Here is a 20,251-nt window from a genome sequence, read left to right as displayed (position 1 = left end):
TTTCTATAAAATAAGTTTTATAATTACAAATTTAAATATACGTTCTCTTTTTTTCAATAACGTTTTTCCAACTGTAACCGCTGTTTTTGTGGCTGCGGTTTCATTTGCATGCGATTCGTGGTTGCCAGCCGATGTGGCGCACAATTGAGCCACTAATGGTGATGTTGATGGTGGCCAGATCGGTGGAGGGGGAGCGTGGTATCTGGAGTACTCGGCAGACAGGAGAGGCATTCAGACGGGGTGGCCCTCAGCTCGCTTTGTTTGCTTTGTCGCGGCTCGGTGACAATTTTTCAATGATTTGTTTCCTGCCCTGAAATCTCATTTGCATATGCCACCATATTTTTTCAACTTTCCAGGTTTTTTTCCCTGGTTTCCCCCGGTTTCTATTCCTTCCGCTCCTGCTCCTTTTTTTGAATATTTATTTTTCAGGGGGAGTGAAAAATTGCAATCGCTTTGTTTTTGTTTTCGTTTTGGGTTGGTTTCGGCCATTTGAATTTGATTTAATGAAATTAAGAGGGCGTGTTCTCCTAATAGCCGTTTCTTTAAATAGTTTCCAACAAAATTTCGTGGAAATCCCTGAGCTAATGAAGTTGGTAAAGTGTGGAAATGCGTTTCGAGTTAATTGAGAAATTTAGACATTTATCAAAAGTAAAGGGGAGTTTTTATAGCGTTTGTATGATTTTTTTACCGAAGAATGAATAGACAGTGATTGAAGGATACATCAAACCATCTAGTTTTCTTTATTTAAAATAAAGCTTCTAAATTGCATCTCAAGATATTTGCATAATTTCGCTGCATGTCGCACAGAATTCCAAAAATCAAAACAAAGCACTTCAAAGTTATTTATGAACAACATTGCAAAAATCCATGACTAATCCCAGGGAAAGAAATAAGAAACTCGAGCGATGCAGGAAAATATTGGAACCGAGCGGAAAAGCCAATCAACTACGTATCTCCAGCAGCCATTGCGATTCTCGTTGGATGGAACAGATTTCCTATAACCTATTCCTATTTTGTTTACGCTTTGACGGGATTACGGCAAAGTCGCTTACGGAAAGCCGCAGAATGGAGCCCTTTCCCAACGGCTATTAGTTTTTATTTGGGAAATTTCACTATTTTCCTTGCGTTTGCTCCTTTTGCCTACGTGCACCAAATGGCCAATAAGCGGGTGGCGGTGGAAAAAATGCGGAAACTAAGCCGCCAGGACATGGCCATCTAAATGCACATGGCGGCCATATTGTGCCAAAGGATATATCAATTTTATTGCCGCCCGAAATCGAAACAACATGTGTGTTCGGATCGCTTTTTTCTCCTCCTGTTATTGTTGCATACAAATTGCGTAGCGAATTGTTTTGTTTTTTTTTCGAGTTTCCATTCTGCAGTCCTAATCCTTTGCGCCAAGGCAAACAGAAAAATAATAATTGCGAACAATTGTGTTTTATGGCCGTTATGGCATCCTTGAGCCGATCGGCAGAAATAAAGTAGGCGAAGTGCGAGCGGAGCGTGTCACCCGAAGGCAGGTGCGACCCAAAAGCCAAGGACACCGGCAATTATCCTTGGGCGAGGGAGTCGCAGACGAGCGGACCGAATCAATTACGCCGCCAGCAACGAGATCTCTGCCTAATTTGATTTCATTACCGCGCCCACAACTGCGAAAAATCGTGCACTTTGCGAAAGAATCTTTAAGATTTATTGAAGAACTAGAGTGCTAGCTTTCAAATCCAACAAAGAAAAATCATTCAATTTGGAAACATAAATAAAAAATAGAAAAAGTATATAGGGAAGCCTCTATTAACTTTCATACAAATAAGTCTTAATTACTAATTTTTTAATCTACAATTATCAGCGCTTGTGTAATTATTATGGTGTTCATAATTGTTGAAAATGGTAATGTTTTTATTTTATTATTTTAAAAATGTTGGGAAATTTGTCTGGATGGGTTTTCTGTTTGTTAAATATTTTATTTAATATTGTTCCCTTTTTGGCTGAGTGTAGGCAAAGCAAATCCTTTTGGCCATGTCCAGGGCGGAGCTGTGCCGAGCTTAATGCGAAAATTAATCGAATCGGGATCGAAACGGGCTCGCAGCTCCGGCAACGCCTACCAGCTGCAGCAGCCAGCCACCAGCAAGCAGCAACTTGCAACCAGCAACACAGCAACTAGCAACAGTCGCAGCGGCAAGAGCAACAGCCACATTCTCAAGCAGCAACTACCGAAAGCGTTGAAAACACTTTGTCGGCTCACAGATGCGTTGATAATATGGTAAAATTGCCAATGATGCACGCCCACTGTTGCCACGAACTGGGGACCAAGTCCGAGTTTCCGAGATGCAGATGGGCTCAGATGATCCGATGCTCCGATACTCAGATACTCTGATGCTGCGATGCTCCGGTGCAGATACAGATACAAATGGCTGAGATCCGTATGCAGATACATTTGTTTTGGCCGCACGACTGTTTCCTGCCACATGGTAATTGCCACATCAAATGTGCTAGAGGAGCACCCCAATCCGATCCCATTCCATCCCATTTCATCCTATCCAATCCAAAGGCGAAGCAAGAGATTAACGATCTTCGGTGTAAACCACATCCTGGCTGACGGATTCTGCGGCATCCCCCGAACGGCGGAGAACATCAAATGCTGGCGGAGCAATTGAAATTATTATTAACACGCGTTCCGTTTGCTGTCAAAATTTATGAGCTCAACTTGCAGCGGCAATTGTTGCTGCTGTCGATGATAAAGTTGCGACAGTTAATTGGTACATGCTGGAAAATCAGGTGATGGTGTATTCAATACAAATTAAAATTATAAACATTTATTAAAAGTCAAACAAAATTTGTACAAGAAATTTATCTAATGAAAAGGGAAAACTATTTCTTAATTGAAGAAATACATTATTTATAAGGATACAATCTTATTAAAAGAAAAAATATATTTAATTGGTTTATTTTATATTTAAAATATTATAAGTAGGTATGTTTATACTATTTTTTTAAAAAAGACTACTCTAATTTTCTTCCAGTTTCAAATGCAAATTGCTTATGCAACATAAACAAACCGCTCAGATCAAAGAAAAGAAGAGCCCGACTGGCTGCTGTTTTCTGTGGAGGGGGAAGAAAACAAGCCAAGAGACTCCGAGGTGGGAAGAACCACACACCGCGACAGTCTTCAATGGGATGCGAAGAATGTGCCCACATCGAAAGCCACCCACACGATGAAGAGCTCAGAACGCGAGGCTTATTAAATATTAATAAATTGCCATCGAATGACTCGGAGCTGGATTTCTCGAGAGGGGGAGTCCCCTCGTAAAAGAGATCTTAGCCGAAACCGAACAATGGATCCGGCAGACACAATGTCAGCCCGACTAGTCAGGTATTCTATTGAAAGAAAGAAAGGGGCGCGGAGACACAGGTTGTTCTTGGCCAATAAAAATAAAAATCTCTTGTCATTGTCGCTGTCAAAACTGTGATCACACCTTGCTCGCCCATTGTTGCCGTCGTGTGATTAATGCGATTTATATCGCAAGGACATCGCAGCCCGATCCCTGGAAAACGCCAAGGCGGAAAACAATGGAAATCCGAACAACAATGGGACACTTTTGGAGGGGTCACTTGTAGGAAGCTGACTGCAGCTTCACAAGGTGTGAAAGATCAACGAGGGAAGGAGTTTTCTCCCCTTTTTTATTCCGAGGTATCCGGGCGTGGGATGTGCAAGGTGATCTTATCGCCGGACGAGTCGCTCTGTCTCCCAAGAACCAAAAGATCCGAGATTCGAGAATCGAGAAGTCGGGAAACCGAGAATCCCAGAAGAAGGTGACGCTGATTTGTCTGGCATTCCGAGGCCCCTCGTTTCCTAGAAGCCTGCGCGCCCAATCTCCATCTGCATTTTCGTGTCCACGTCGATGTCATGACAGTGCGAAGTTTACCAGGAACCAATCATTGCCGAGCGCCTATTGCAATTAATCACAGGGCGGTGCAAAAGCTCCGGCTGATGGCCGCCAAACACGCTCTCGGATGCAGGCGTCGCAAATTGCTGTCACTGCACAGTGGAAGGGAGCGGAGAAAATCTAAACAAAATACACAATAATTTTAATAACATTTTAAAGTGTTTTATTAGAAGAAAAAAGGGTTCAAATCAAAGAAGTAAAGCTTGAAATGAGGGGAAGAGATCACATAAAATAAATAAAGGGGATTACACCCTGAAAATATTACTTAAATAATTTAATTTCTTTTATAAAATGGGTTTGTAAAAATATTTAAAAAAATCTTATTGATTATAAAGTAATTTTAAAGTGAAAACCAATTGAAATGTTGTTTTGAGGAGTAATACTCTCAACTTATTTAAAAGCCATATCCAATTGATTTTATTATAATTTTATCTGCAATATAATCTTGATAAAGATCTCATGAACTCATTATTTTGATCAACGTTTTATGATCCCAGCCCATGGTGCTCCAGGTGGATGCGGAGGACGCGGCCATCTTGCCAATGGCCACCAAGTCAGCGACAATTACGTGGAACACACGCGTTGACATGCAGCACGCGATGCGGATATGAAAGCCATGCGATGTATGCACAAGTCCACATCCCTGGACACCCCAGACCGCCTTATCCTCCGATTTCCAATCCCCAATCCCCCAAACCGAAACCCCCAATCTGGGAACCCCGAGAACCAACCTCAACCTGTCAATGGCAAATTACATGGACTGGGTTGGTCCGACGATCGCATCGGGGTTGGGCCCATGCGACAAAAGATGCAATCAGGGATCCGGGATCTGGTGAATTTTCCAACGGGCCGCCAGCTCAAATAGCTCAACTTGCGGTGGGGGGATTGGCGGGGGAGGGGCGTTGGACACGCCCACCGCTGAGCAGGTGCAGCCTGCAATTAACTATGGCCAAGTTCGTGTGCGACATTTGCTTTTGCCTCGCTTCTATTAGTTAGTGGTTTTCGGTTTTCTGTGTGGGTTGCAGTCAAAATGCAAAATGAAGCTCTAAACTTTAACAAATTCACGCAAGCAATTTTTCATTTCCAATTTTTTTTTTCTCTGTTTTATTTCTGCTTTATGGCAATTATATTTGCTGGGATTACGTGCAGGGAAAAAACAATGGCTGTGCCAACGAACCGCCCACACACTCAGACGGAAATAATAACTACACCATCAGGTGACAATTTTATTTGGCTGCCTTTGTTTTTTCCTGTTGGTTTGGGCCGTGTAATTAGAGCGAAAACGGTTGCCATTTCGATAATTTCGGGGCTAGTGTTTTTATGGCTGGTTTTCAGTGGTGTCAAAAGAAGGTTTTTTGAGGGGATTTTAGTTTACATCACAGTGTAAGTTAAAGAACCTTAGAAGTATACATTTTATTTAGTTTTCCTTATTTCATTTACTTGTCTACTTTGTTAGGAGGTACTTCTTCCTCATAAATGTAAATAACATATTTAATATCATCATTGACATATTCTCTTAATAACCTTAACCCCCGATTTCCGCAGATTTCTCCACCCCTGAGTTTGATTATTTAGAGAGTTATGTACTGTATCTTTAGTTGACATGCAACGAGCGCCATTGGAGGAGTGTAAATGTGCGATATGGGGCGGCCATTACGGCTAAAAATATACAATAATAATCATTTCCGAGGGTTACTAATCATAGTTGGGATTTATCGTTTAATCGCCGTCTGGTTGCCGCATTGTTGCTCCACTTAATTGCCCGATTCACTACCAAACTGCACGTGGATTAGTAGTGAAACTAATTATTCGAAAAGTATACCCATTATTGAAAAATAGCCTTTTTTATTGCCGCCTTGTAAAATTAATATAATAAAGAAAATTGAAAAATTGTTGTCATCCGTAAATTACAAGCTGTTTTCTTTGAAAAAAAAACAATATGTACTTTGAAAATAGTTCAGGATTTTCGCTGGCGATTTAATAAGCACATCGTTCTAATTAACTCCTCATTTTGCTGGCCAGTTGTGCCACTCATTTTGAGTCCTGCAAGGGCTTCAAATTAGCATGGACACTGTTTCCTTGATGTCCTGTCCGCCTTTTCCCTGCTAATCGAACGGGGATCCGGAACTTCTGCGCCGCGACAAGTGTCGCGAAAAAGTGCGCGAGACATTTAGACAGCTGCCAGATGCAATTTCGCGGTTTGGACCCAAAACAATAACTTTGCACTTTGCGGTCAAAATAATGCCTTTGCTGCCATCTAATTGCACTCGACCGCGGAGCGCCAGCTGTCCGTCCGCTTGGAGGAGCAGGAGGAGCACGGATCACGCCATTTCTGTAGCTTTACGGGGATTCCCCCGACTTGACTTGACGTTTATATTTGCGGCAGTCAATGTGATTGATGTCTATGTCTCCAGCTCGGGCCTCAAGCTCCGCTTCTGGCCCTGTCCGTGTATTAAGTTGTAAAGTCATTTTGTGACAGCTTTATGAGCCAACATGTGACGCGTCCTGCCAGGAACAAGGATGGGGACAAATGCACAGCGCAAAAATGCAATATCCTGATCAGAAATAGGGGTTTTTCACAAATTTTAGGAAAATAATGCCTAAAATGTGGAGTGTAGTACACCGTTAGACTCGTAAAAACATATAGAATCAACTGGCATTCAACAAAAAATAAAAAATAAAATTTCAATTTTTTGCAAAAAAATGTGATATTACCCCTTGCAAAAAATGCAAAAATTGACAAAAAATTATTTGTTCGATAACAGCCGGAAAGTTTTATGAGTCGTTAGCGGAGGTTCTCAGCTTTACAAATCAGTTAGTTTTAGGGTTTTGGGATAATTTTTGACCAAGTTATGGCCCAAATACTAAAAAGACAAAAATCAAAATCTACATTAATTAATAATTAATTTTAAAAAATCTGTGTTTTATCCACAACAATGTGAAAAATGGGTCAAATATGGAATGCCATACCGCGTTAAACTCGTAATTTAATTTCTGATCGGATTTTATTCAAACCTAAAAATTTTTTTATTATTAGCTGAGCTTGTAAAATACTTAACAAATCAATTATAAAGCTTTGAGAGAATTTTCATAAAATCTACTACAAATTAACAGATCTAGTTATCTCAAATGAAGTTTTAGTCAATTGGGTATTCAAATTTTGCTTAGTGTGCGAAAGAAGTAGGGGAGTCCTATTTTGGTGGCTTAATCATTTCCTTGGCAGCGGCAACTATTTGGCCAAAAACTAATTTGAAGTTGCTGGCTGTCCCGGCTCGCAATTTCATTTGCGAATATGGCAGGCAAATGCAAATGTCGCTCTATGAACTCGTCCTGCCGTGATGTCCTGAACCCCTTGCCCCGCCCCCTTTCTATACCCCACCGCCTCTATCATTCGGCTGTTTGTCCTTTGTTTGCATTTCGTTATTGTCTACATAGCAGAAATCATTGTCATTTCCACACGCAAAAGTCATTTGGCACATGTGACACCCTTTTCTGGCTTAAATTGCTTTGCCTGATTTTTTCCGAGCTCCACCAAAAATGGGAGTAGAAGGGGCGTGTCACAGCCGCTGTTATCCGTAATCCTTTGCCTTTGGTTTTGGAATCCCTTCAAACCGTGGCAACATTTGCACATGCATTTGTAGTCAATATTACACGCTGGCAGAAATATTTGCCTAAATTAAGAGCTTCCTCTCAGATTGTTTGTTATTGAACTCATTGCTTCCGTTTATTCCTTTTTTCTTTCTTTGTTTCTGTTTGGTTCAATCAAAGTCTAGGACCCACTAACTGCTTTTTCTTAACGCTCCGCTGGCTTTTTATTAACCCAGTTGAAGGGCTTTTCATTCGGTTGCTCTCTGCGTAAATTGCGTACAAATATTAGATTGTCAGTTCGTAAATTGCCGAGTGCCAGATATAAGAAAGCGTGTCCATTTGGCAGCCAAATGAAGGAGAGTTTTTCGTCAAGAGAAAATAAATATCAAGCTTAAAACTGTTAAAAAATTTAAATACTTCAAGGAAGGCTCTTCATTTGAAATGAATACCTTATCTTTGAGGCACAAATAAGCACAGTTCCCTGGCTAATCTTCAGTTGACCATCAACATATTGCAAAAAAACTAAACGAAAGAAAGGAATAAAGTTTTCGACCGAACGTGGCAGCAATAAACCTAAACTTTTGCATTGCTTATCTGCGGAGAAATTGTGGATATGCAAACAATGGACAGCAGAGTTTTCAAAACTTAATGTGATTTTCTATTTATGGGATTTTTTCCCACACACACACACACACATACATCGTCTAATCCAACATATGGACTTGCGTAAAACTTTTGCAGCAAAAGAAAAAGGAATCCGTGCACCCCTTGCTCCTTCTTCCTGTTATGTAAATCCTGAAGAGATAAGGCGTTGGAATAGCACAATGACAGCCGCAGGAATTGACCAAATGGCCCGGACAGGGCAAAAAAACTTGAGAGGCTTTGGGCCAAGGGGGGGCTGTTAGCCAGGATACACGTAAAGTAATTTCATAAGTTTAGCAAATCACGAACCCAAGCCACAAACAACTGAAGTTGGGTTCCCGAAAAGGTGCATGGAGTGGTATAAAGTCGAGATTCGATAGAAAAAACATACATACTTTAAATGGGGAACTCAAAAAAAAATTATATTAAATATAATTTTTATTCAAAATTGAGGTATCTTTATATGCTTTGTAAGATTAAGTCTTGTATAAATGATCTTTCTGTCGTCATCAGCTTTTATAAAGAAGATCTTAAGCCTTAAAACGTTTATTAAGAAATATTATTAAGAATATATAAAAGGCGAAATGATATTCTTAGGGAGGCTTTACTGTATAGGAAATCTCCTTCTTTTTGCGAGCGCTTATTGGTCCAGACACGGGTCGCATATGTTATATGAAGCTATATGTGGCGGGGCATCCTTGTTCTTGTTATTGCTGCGGTGATTTAACATAAAAAGGTAAACAACAAATGGTCGAGGGCAATGGGGAAACTTTTGTTTTATTAGTTTTTCTTTTGTCCCGAGCTGTTTTATTATTAGAGCAGTAAGGACACTGCCCATTCGACTGACTTGCAAGTTTTCTGCTGACCAATGTCGTAGTAGAGGGTGGGTGGCACAAGAGGGGGGAGGAGAAAAGGGGAGGAGGGGGAAACGCCTGTCATGCGTTCAATTTCGAAATGGTTTCGCATAATTTGCAAGACACCCGAGCAAAAGTCCAAGTCCGAGCCCAAAGTCCTGGACCATTTGTGCTCAAAACTGCGTACGAAATCCATTTCAAAATTAGTTTTTTCCTTCATCTTTTCTCTTCGTTGATTCCGTGTTGTTGTGTGGTATTTTATGACAAATTTACCTGATTTGATTACATTTGGTTTCGGTTGCTGTTGCCGGCTTTTTTGCTTTTGTGGGCCAGCTTAGGCGCATTAGAGGACAGTTTTTTGTTTCGGGAAAATGGCGCAGAAATATTTATGTCGGACAACAGCTTGAGTTAGTGGAAGGTTTAAGTGGCTCAGAGCTTAGAGCCTTAACTGGGAACAATAAAAGAAATAGGTAAGAAAATATTAAATTGGTGCCATAATAGTAAATATTATTATTTTCCATTTAAAAAATACTCTTTTATACTCGTTTCGATCTCATTTTAAGCCTCAAAAAAAACCCGCTCCCAACTTCCAGCAAAAGTTAACAAATTCACGCCAAGTCACCTGAAAATCAGCAAGAGACCACCCATTCGATTGACACAGTGATTAGTGATCACTGTACAGTGAACGAAGGCCTGCAAGCTGCCATATAAAGTGGTCGTAAGTGTCTTCAGTCTGGAGCCGGGCATTCGTATTCATATATCAGTTTCAATTCCATTCGTCATGGCTGCTTAATGAGCCCCGAGTTGAGTGAACGACGAAGCCGTAAAAGTCACATATACTTAGCTATAGCATATGTGTACAGAGAGAAAAAAACTTAAACGAACTGCAATACCCAAAAATAATTTTTTTTAAATAAATAACTCATTTCTGTAATAATAAATCAAAAGCAAAAAAAAAAAAAAAAATTCATATAATAGAGCAATAAAATATACTTATTATATAGTGCTCAAATTTTAAAGATATTTTCTACAGTGCACCTGTGCTGCTTGCAAACTTAATAATCTTTTTTTAATCATTTCGATTTCGGCCTTTGTTAGCAGTTGGCAGTTTGGCAGTTGGAAGCTGACGCTGCGTTGATTGACGTCTCGCATTTAAAACGTTTCTTTTTCGCCTTATTTGCATTTTGTATTTGGTGATTGGTGTTGGTAAGGGATTGGCTTTCGGCTGAATCCCACTGCCAACAGTTGGCGGAGATCGTGGCTCGGGGCGTAGCGCATTAGTCAAGATCTTCTCTCCACTTTTCACGCTTAACTTGGGATCTCCAACTCCGATTCCAACTCGATCTCGATCTGGATCGAGATCCCTCATCTGCTGCTACCGAGCCGGGCTGACATTTAATTCTCGCTTAATCACTGTCCGGCAAACGGTATTCCCGACTGCTTCCTGCTGTTTCTGGTCCTCTCTGACATGTGCCGTAAGTTGACAGGATCAGGACTTATTAATAACAAGCCCTCGGGCCTGTCAAATGAAATTTTCATGCTTGCCGGCAAGGAATTCGGATCGGGCATTGGAATTGGAAAAGAAAGGAATTCAAGCTGAATGGAAGTCGGAGAAATGCCCACCACGCATTTTGACAAATTAGGCTCATTTGTTGCCAACTCGCGGTCAAAACAAACGGCCTAAAGCGGAGCAGGACAATGCGATAACGATCATTTAGCCGAGAAGTTGTGGGCGAGCTGAGGGAAAAATTGGTTGGAGTGTGGGAATCCGGAGTAGAAAGGGGAATTTAATTTAATTCTAAAAGGTGCAGCTTCTATCTAATTTAAGGGGTTGTTCTTGTGGGGTCTATAATGAATTTTCTGGGATAAATATCAGGGTGGTATTTTAAAAACTGTATATAAAGAGGAGATATTTTAAACAAATAAAAATATTTAATAAAAATACATATACAAATAATTTCAGGATTTGTCAAATAATAAACTGAACTAATTCAAATTCTAATAAATTCTAAATCTTCATTTTTATTTGGATATTATCCATCACACCCTATAGATTTACGATCGCACCTTTTCAGCCACCCACTTTGGCATTGTAATGCTGGCCTCTCCTAAAAACCATTACCCAATAGATCGTGCCAAAAAAAGGAGGCAAACCATTGTCCACTGTGATAAATGAATGTGGCACGCTGTTCATCAGCTCGGGACACTTTGTTTACTCAAGTACCCAGTCCGAAAACCACAATGTGTCGCAATGGGAGATTTTCAGCTTTTCAACGAACCCAAAACAGGACAGCCTCCGATCGATCGAGTGACTTTTTGCCAGTTTAACACCTTTTGGCAGTTCCAACAGACCTTCTCTCTTTTGGCAAGCTGTGTAAATAGAGAACAAAAAGCAACAAACAAGTTTCACGTGAATTCGGGGCCTCGCAAAAGAAATGATCTTCTATTTGCACTAATGAGCAAATGCAATAAAATGGCCCAAAACAAACCCTGCAATTGTTTCGCTCCTGCCAACTGCAATTGTTGCCCAACCACAAGGACGATCCTTTTTTTTTTTTTTTTTGGGAAGGGGAGTGACAGGACTCAGAGATCTCCGAATTGCTGTTTATGTTCTCGCTTGGCCTGTGAAGTTGCCCATAAATTATCCCCAGAGAATGGGAGCAGGGTGAATGCAATGAGTATATACAGATCCTCCTGTCATGGCAGCTGTGGCCTCATCTCCGCCTTAATTAGTTGGGTATTTTATTGTTTTCACACACAGCCACGGTTTCAGTTTTCCGTCAAGTTCGCTGGCATCCTTTTGCCCAGCTTTTATGCCGCTATTCAATAAGTCTTTCGGCCAACTTCGCCATTCGCGTGTAATCAAAGTCGAGTGCTTTTTCGCGTCCGCCCCCTCTCGCCCATTCGCCCGTTGACTTTTGCCTATAGTTATGGCTCGCACATTACGCTGATTAGTGTGCGGTCCGCTATAATTACCGACGACAACAACTACGACTTCGGGACGACCATGGTATTCTCGACAACTTAAACTGAAATTTGGGTTTTGCAGGACTTTGAAATACTCTAAATGAACTAAATCTTTTAGTTTCTGAAATATATCTAATAGTTTCTGAAATATATAATAATTTGATTTGTAGTTACAACAATAAATCAAAATATATCATTATTACAAATGTTGTTTAAATTTATATCTGTAAGTTATCCGTGATCATCTCCATTAATGCTATTATAAATTACGAAGTAACTTGATCAAGCTTTATATAGAAAAATCCTTGAGTATGTTTTAGCCTTTTATTTTAAATCCCCGAAGTACATAACTTAATGGTTAAGCCGATGTACCCCAGAATCCTATCGGGCTGCGAAAATTGGCTAGCGGTGAGCGGCAGACAAATTTACAGCGCAATCAAAGTGCAGAACCTGTGCAGCCATCGAGGTGGTGTTCGGTTCGGCTGGCCGTGTTCGTGGCTCGCTGTTTAAGATTAAACACATTTTGCATTTAATTTGCCATAATTATGGCACTCGCAGGGGAAATGGGGGGCTGTCGGCCGGCAGCCGTTGATGGCGCCAAATTAAGTTGTAAATGAAGTTTTTGGCGTCGCGACGCAACGCTTCGCTTGCAGCAGGCGTCAAAAAATGTGGTCACAAAGGTGGTTCGTTGGTTGCATGACTTGGCGGCGGTGGCTCAGCGCACCACTCGCTGCACCACTCACCAAAATTCTAAACTAAGCTGTGGAACGCGGCGGCTTGGCCCCAACAATTTTCGGTTATTAATTTGACTTTGGTTTGGCGTTCGTGTGAGTTATTTTTGGTCGGTCTAAAATTAATGTTGCTCAATTAATTTGCGCCACTAAACGTTTTTCTGTTTCTCTGTTTTTTAGTTTTTTTCCTAGTTTTTAATTTATGGGTGGTCGGTGTTCACTGACCAGCATGCCATACATCTGGTGGTTTCTCCCATTTTGACAGCTTATTTCGGTCACGGATCTCGGCGGAGACAAAGCTGTTTTTGATAGGTGTGTAAATGTGCCAGAGGAAATATGTGGAGTAGACCTCCAAGTCCAAGGGAATCCGAGATTATTTATTGGGCTCAATTGGCCGTTTAATCATGTGCAAGGTTTTGAGGAATCTTAAATAAAAAATGTTGATAAACTAGCAAAACTCCTTTACCAGTATTTTTCGTTGTAAATGTTTTCAAATTGAAGAATCATTTTGCAGTAATAGTTTGAAAATTCATTTGACCCACCAACATAATTTCACACACTACATCTCCCCGATTTAATAACATAATTTAGTTTCTAACAGAACCTCCTCTTCTTGCTTAATTTCACCACTTTAACTCTTCATTATAGACCGACAATCAACCACGAATATCCATTTCAATGCTGCGCCAGTCGTGTGTGAATGCAATTGTTAACTGCAATTTGCGTTTGCGAATGCGAAATGCATTTTTCAACACTCGAGCGGTGCCAACTGCTGGGAGAAAAAGAAAACTTCCTTTGCCGCGAGATGGAAAAACCTGTTAATTATTAACAATTTTGCCGGCCTGCTGCGTGTATGTAATTAGTTGAATTTCCATTGAAAAGCTGCGGCAATTAAAAAATAAACACACAGAGGCCGACACACGCATTTCCAACTGCAAAGTGTTGCCAACTTAGCGTACAAAATTATGATACACCAGTCGATCCCGCCGAGAAGCAGATACATAAAACCAATTTACCTGTACGGCAGGGCAAACTATATAATGCAACAAAGTTGCCACATGTCGGCCGTGTGGAAAGCCCTAGCAATTAAAGCTGAAATTGCAATGTTGCGGCTTTAATTGCAGAGTGTCATAAACCGTATGCAAAACGAACCAAGATCTGCAGCAAGAAGTGACCTAATTATTCAGAGTTTCCTTAAAAAAAAGATTATTTGTTTATGCATGGGTAATAATAATGGGTAATTTAACATAGGTGTAAAAAAAGGAAAACCAGAAAACACCATCATTTACTAGGTAATAATCCAATCAATTTAATAATGACAAACTAAAAAGACTTTTCTAAACCATCATTGAAACTTGCATCCTTGCATTCTTTTTCCCGCTTCTTTACACACATCTTTACGCATAAACACATTGCGATTTCTTTGGCAGCAAATTGAACTGGGGAAATCTTAGGTAAAACACCTACCAATGTAAAAAGCCACCCACCACCACCCACTTGCCACTTAAGCGCTGCATGCAAAGCAATTTAGACGGAGCATCTGCGTCCTTCCGGCACCACGTTTCACATTGATATTGAAACAAATCCCTGCGAGTAAGTGGAGTGAGGTGGAAACTCCAGGAAACTTTATAAAAAAAAAGAAACAAAATATTTATACACTCAAAAAATACTAGACGAAGTATCAGAGAAATTTTGGTTGGTTAATTGACTTTTTCAGAGATATACAAAATTATTAAGGAAATACTTATGTGATAGAATGCCCAGTTTATAAAATTTTCAAAAAAAAAAAAATGTAAAAGCATAAAAGAGTTACTGTAAGCCAATTATTATTCATATTACATATTTTCAATCTTGACAAGATCGAAATGATCTTCATTAGCTTGAATTTTTCTCTGTGCACAAATGAAGGGGAACAAGCGAAAAAAGAAATACAAATAATAAAGTTCGCTTGTCAGTTTAGCAGCCATTTTGCGGTTCCACGGCAAGTTCTCCAGCTGCCCCGCCTCCTGAAATTTTCCTACCATTTCCCTGCCATTTTCCACCCACCCGAAGTTCGACGAATGCTTTGCATTTCCTCGCTCCTCAAACTCTCCCTTTTCCCTTTCCCTCCGCTTTTCTTTTTTTTTTTTTTTGTAGAGCGGCACATCTTTTGGTGCTTATCCGCAATTTCTTTCCGCTTCGTACTCACCTTCCTGGCAAGACGTAAACTTTTTTATGGCACCCACTGTTGTCTTTGATAAATCTGCCTCAATTTGCCATATCGAGGGGGCGGGGCAGCGGTGGCCTATGGCTTTATTTACCTTAACCCCCGAAACACCCGAATACCCCCGCTTCACTTCATGAAAGACAAGTTTTATGTCAATTTTTTCTGCTTACTTAGTGGGCGGTTTGCTTAAGCCCGATTTAGCCCTCATTACAAAAGGGGGCGGTAACGGGATTTGCTTTATTACAGTTTAATTAAATTTACCCTGGCCGGAATTCTTCGTCCTGTGGCAGCGTCTTTAGCCGAACGACTCAATTACGCAGTTAATCGTAAAAAAATCCTTGCACTGATTTGTTGCAGCTGAAACCGAAGGCCGGAGGATGGGTAAATGGTTGGATGGGAGGATGCTTGGCAGGATGCTCGGATGACAGGGATGTGGACGCATGTTTGGGCCATAAAACGGCGGCACTCTCTCCGGCTATTATTGCCCTTCGAGTTGGCAGTGGGAGCGAGCGGGAGGGAGTTGGCCATGGGGGTCCTGCTCCGTTATCCTGCCGTTCTGCCTGGCCATCCTGCGGGGCCTCAGGTGCGCTCGCCGGCGAGTTGATCCATTTATGGCCATCGTTTGGCCTTTTTTCTACGATTTTGCTGGCATTTTCATTTTTTTTCCTCCAGCCGTTTCTTCATCCAGCTACTTTTAATACCCCTCGAGTGGAGGGTGGAATTGGTATGATGAGTTCTTCAGTGAATAGTGTGGATTTAAAAAGATCTCTATGGCTTAAACTGAATTCAGACAATAAAACAACTACAATCATGGGATATAAATATATTTATTTAGATAACAGCTGTAATACTTAAATTTCTACTAAATTGACTGCACTTATTATTATGTATTATCTACAAAAACACCCATAAGGTATCAATTATTCGGTACTCCACTCTCCAGCACACCTTTGTACATCATTTAAGGGATATGCGGCTAAGACGCTACATGACCGCAATGAATGGAGCTCCCTCGACTGCCACGGCTGTATTAATTTGCCCTGATGCGGCTGCGGGTCGAGATTTACGAGCGAGTCTCGTGGAAAGTGCAGGTGGCGGGGCAAACCCTTTGTTAATCAAAAGGACACACGTGGCAGGATGGCTCTCGCCTTGATTACACTCACAGCCGAGGCAATTAAGCGTATCCTTAACCGTTTTTGCGGCCATAAAGCCGCTCGCCAATCAAAAACCTCTCGAACAGGCTGGATCACGTATCAAAATAATAGGAAAAGGAATACCCACTCTATGCCGAAATCCAAAGGATCCCACCGAAAAGCCAGCTAATGCCTTCGGAAATTGTTTACCTTTCGACTGTGGCCAATAAAGAACCACTAAGCCATTTTAATTTGCCTATGCAAATGCCGAGTTGTTTACTTTTTGACACATGCGCTACTGTCATAATTTTGGGCTCCTTTGGCTTCCGATTTTGTCCCTGTTTCCGTGTCTCCCTGTTTGGATATGCAAATTAGGGGCCCGACATTGTTAATCCCTGCTAGCTGCTGCAATTATGAAACCCGGCAAACAAACCAAACGGCGTGCAAATGTGACAGACGTTCGCCGGTATCGAAAGCCAGAATGGAAATATCAACCGAAAAGGGGTGTGAACGGGCGTAATTTATGGAAAATGCCGGGAGTCACCGAAAATAAACGATCAACATTTCAGTTATGAATGCCGATCGCCTTGAAATGTGATTGCTCTTTGTGAAATGTCAACCTTTAATAAAATATTATGATTTACAATTGAATATTGAAACTATCAGAAAGTTAACTATATAATGAATGTTTGTTAGATAAATTTATTGTTTCAAAATGCAAATTTCAAGCTTGTAAAATCAATTCCTTCAACTTGTTTTTTATTTTTCTAGAAATATTTTTAAATACCACCTTCCTTTTTTGGAATTTTTGAACATAACAAGGGCCGCCAATTAAAATAAATAACATTAGGCCAGCTTTAAGTATCTGAAGTACTTTATCAGAGTTTTAAACGCCCTGCGAACCGATACCGATTCAGCCGGTACCGGCTCGGCCCACTTGGCTATTTCACACCTTATTTATTGACCATTTATTCGAGCCCGGCTCGCATTTCGTGCGCTTTCGGCATTTATGTCAAGCGGCCCAAAAAGCCGGGGCCGCAACTCGAGATGCGGCATCCCCGATAAGTTCTTCAGGGGGCTGGCCACACTGGCCCAGGATCTTGGCCCAGGCTCTCCGCTAACCGCTATCCGCTATCCGCTTCTCGGCGGACCTGGCCAAAACGGGCGGCAACCTGGCCGCACTCGCAAGCGTTAATGTGAATTATTAATAAGACAAAAGGCAGCGGCAAAAGGCGGCTTGCTTTGATGATGCCCCCCGCCTCCCAGTCGGATGCTCTGTTGGCCAAAAAAGATGAACACGACTTAAGGTGGACACTTGGAGAAAAATCCTAGTCCTGCATTGAAAAATGTATTCTTAAATTCAACTTGGACTAGCAGCAAATAAACTTTTTTGGATTATAAATACATACCGAAATAAAAGAACATTTAAAACCTTAGTTTCCATAACAAAATATCTCATTTTATCAGCTAAATTCACAATTTTTCTCTTCTTATTTTTAAGATACATTTTTCTCAGTGTACCTATAGTTCGATGGCAGCTTCAGCTGCATCCGAGCTCCAAGACCGGCGGTCTAATCAAGATGGCGCACAATTGCAGCGGCGTTCGGCTCTTTGGCGCGAAGCAAACTAATCAGGCGGTGAGATTTAAAAATTAACGTGGCTCAAAGCGAGGAGCTCTGTGGTCTCCCAACTCCATTCGGTGTATTGTATTGGGTATTGGGTATATTGGGTATATGGCAAAGTACGGAGCCTCTGTAGCCTCTTGACTTTGGCATCGCAGTGAAAGTGTGTTCGGTTTTGGGGGCCCCGTTGATTTAGGCGCAATGCCGATAAGCAACGGCGAACACATTAAAAATGCATAAATCAATGCGATAAACATGATTTGCCGCATGTTTTATTGACTATTGTTGCCGGCTTTTCCACTCCCCCTCGAGTCTTTTGTGATTGTCTTCGGCCTTTTCTCCTTGAATTGCATTTTCCTTGGCAGCATTTTTTTATTTGCCGGCACGATTGTGGCCCACGGGGTTATGCCATATAAATTTGACTGGGTTCTTTGGATCTTCATTTGTGTGGAGGTATTTAGATTTGCCGGTTTCCATTGAGGTTTGAATAATTTGTATTTTGTTCCGGGTTTTCTACGCTCATTGGGAGCTAATTGGGAATGACATTTAAATAAATTGTAACATTAGGAATATTATTGCTAAAAACTTCAATACAAATATTTCCTTTGAATCATTTTTATTCATATTTTTCCTTGTAGATTTTTCTTAAATATTTCTCGTCTAGTCCGCAGTTTTCCGCACAGTCGCTGAAATGAAATAAACAACATGCCAGCGCATTGCCACATGTCCATGCCCCAAAGTCCGAATAAAGAAAAGCCACTTGATGATGGTCGAGTGTCTGTATGAAAAGCACTCGAAAGATTTTTCCGCGACTGGCGCGCAAATAAATTGAAAACTCGTTAAAAATCCATAATGCTTGAGGCGGCACTCGGAAAATGCGACTGCAATGGATGGAAGGCGATGGAGGAGGGGAAAGCAAGTGATTTTCTTTTTCCACAATTCCATTTCCCAAGGCATTCGAATCGAACTTCGATTGGCTCCGATTCAATTCGATACGAGCGTATTCCATTCCACTTTATCGCCGCTACCGCTGGCCAATAAATCTGGCAAGTGGCTTTTCCTAGTGCACTCGCTTAATTAATAATTTTATGGCATTTTAATGGCCGGCCTAGCCAGCAATGGGGAATTAATCAACGGCGTGATCCATTGCGCCAGTCCAACCACTCCGGGGGCCACCACCTCACCCATGTTGATCCGCCGGGTGGGTCCAAGTATCCACCAGGCAATCCGGCAATCCACCAATCGAACCACCATTGATCTTGTGCGCCACCACCTCCCACCCGAAGGTTTCCCATTCTGGGCGCGTTTATCAGCGATAAATCTCTTTGTGTTTGCGCCGGCGCAAGTGAATTGAATTGAATTAAATTTTAATTAATTTTATCTGCACTTTGTGCTAAACACGCAGCAGCATCCACCGCCCTCTGAAAAAAGATCACTTCCCGTCCGATCGCCGTAATTGTGGAAAATTGAAAATTACCCCCCGGTTTCGGCCCCGCTTTTCCTCTTGGCTTTGATCTCCGCACTTCTGGTTTCTGTTCGATCCGGGCCAATGGAATTTCTTTAAGCAAATCGACGCCATGCTTAAGCATTTTGGCAGTAAATTTCAAAAGAAATTGATAATACTCATTATGCCATCTGCGTTTCGCCCGATTTTGTTTGTTGTTGTTTGTGATTTTTTTCCTCCTTTCGATGGCAACAATTTGCGTAAAATTTTTATGGCTTAAGATTTTACGATGAATTCCTCTCAACTTGTTTGCGGGCTGCTTTTTATTTTCTGGCATTGCAAAGGGAAAGCGGATTGTTTGTCCATTTTTGAGTCATTCTGCATGCGTCAATGCGATTTATACGGATTTTTAAATTTTACAAAAATTTATTGTACAAGCGAAATACTTAGTTAACCTTTGTGAAGCTAATAAATATATTTTGTATCTTTATTTTTCCCCCAAACCACTTTTTTTGGGCTTTCATCTTACCCGAAAAGCAATTTACCTCAGCATTTTGGCTTTCAACATGATCGCACTTGGGCATTGCCTCGAAAATCAATGAGCGACGGCTTGTTGGCCCGGCCAATTGGCTTTCTAACCCAATTCAAATGTCATTTAAATGTCAAAAGTGTTCGCCTCAATTCGATTCGCCAACAATGGAAATACATTTGCGTGGAGGCACATTCAGAAATCAGAAATCAGAAATCAGCTTTCAATCGCAGACGAGCCGCTGAATGTTGAAACAAATTTGCGCTTAAATTGTCAATATGACGGGGAGACCTCGATACCAAAAATCGAAATGAACATGAAAAGCGCCGCTAATTGTCAGAAATTGTTGGACATTTTGCGGGTGCGTGTGTGGATTTATCTGCCGTTCTTTGGGGCGGCCAAATCAATTGGCTAAATGTGTGGTCCGCACTAAGCGTTTTTGCTTTGATTTCCAAACTTTTTTTCGTTTTTTTTTTTTTGGGGGGATACCGGAATATTGCATGACAGTTTGTTGAATAATTTACGAATCCGCTGGCCCCTGAACCCCGACTCTTGCTGAATGGCTCCTAAAAGGCATTTTGGTTGTTTTCA

Source organism: Drosophila ficusphila, unplaced genomic scaffold (genome assembly GCF_018152265.1).
Source record: "Drosophila ficusphila isolate 14025-0441.05 unplaced genomic scaffold, ASM1815226v1 contig_412, whole genome shotgun sequence".
Taxonomy (NCBI): domain Eukaryota; kingdom Metazoa; phylum Arthropoda; class Insecta; order Diptera; family Drosophilidae; genus Drosophila; species Drosophila ficusphila.
The sequence above is the reverse complement of the archived record's forward strand: the minus strand, read 5'-3'. Positions refer to the sequence as shown.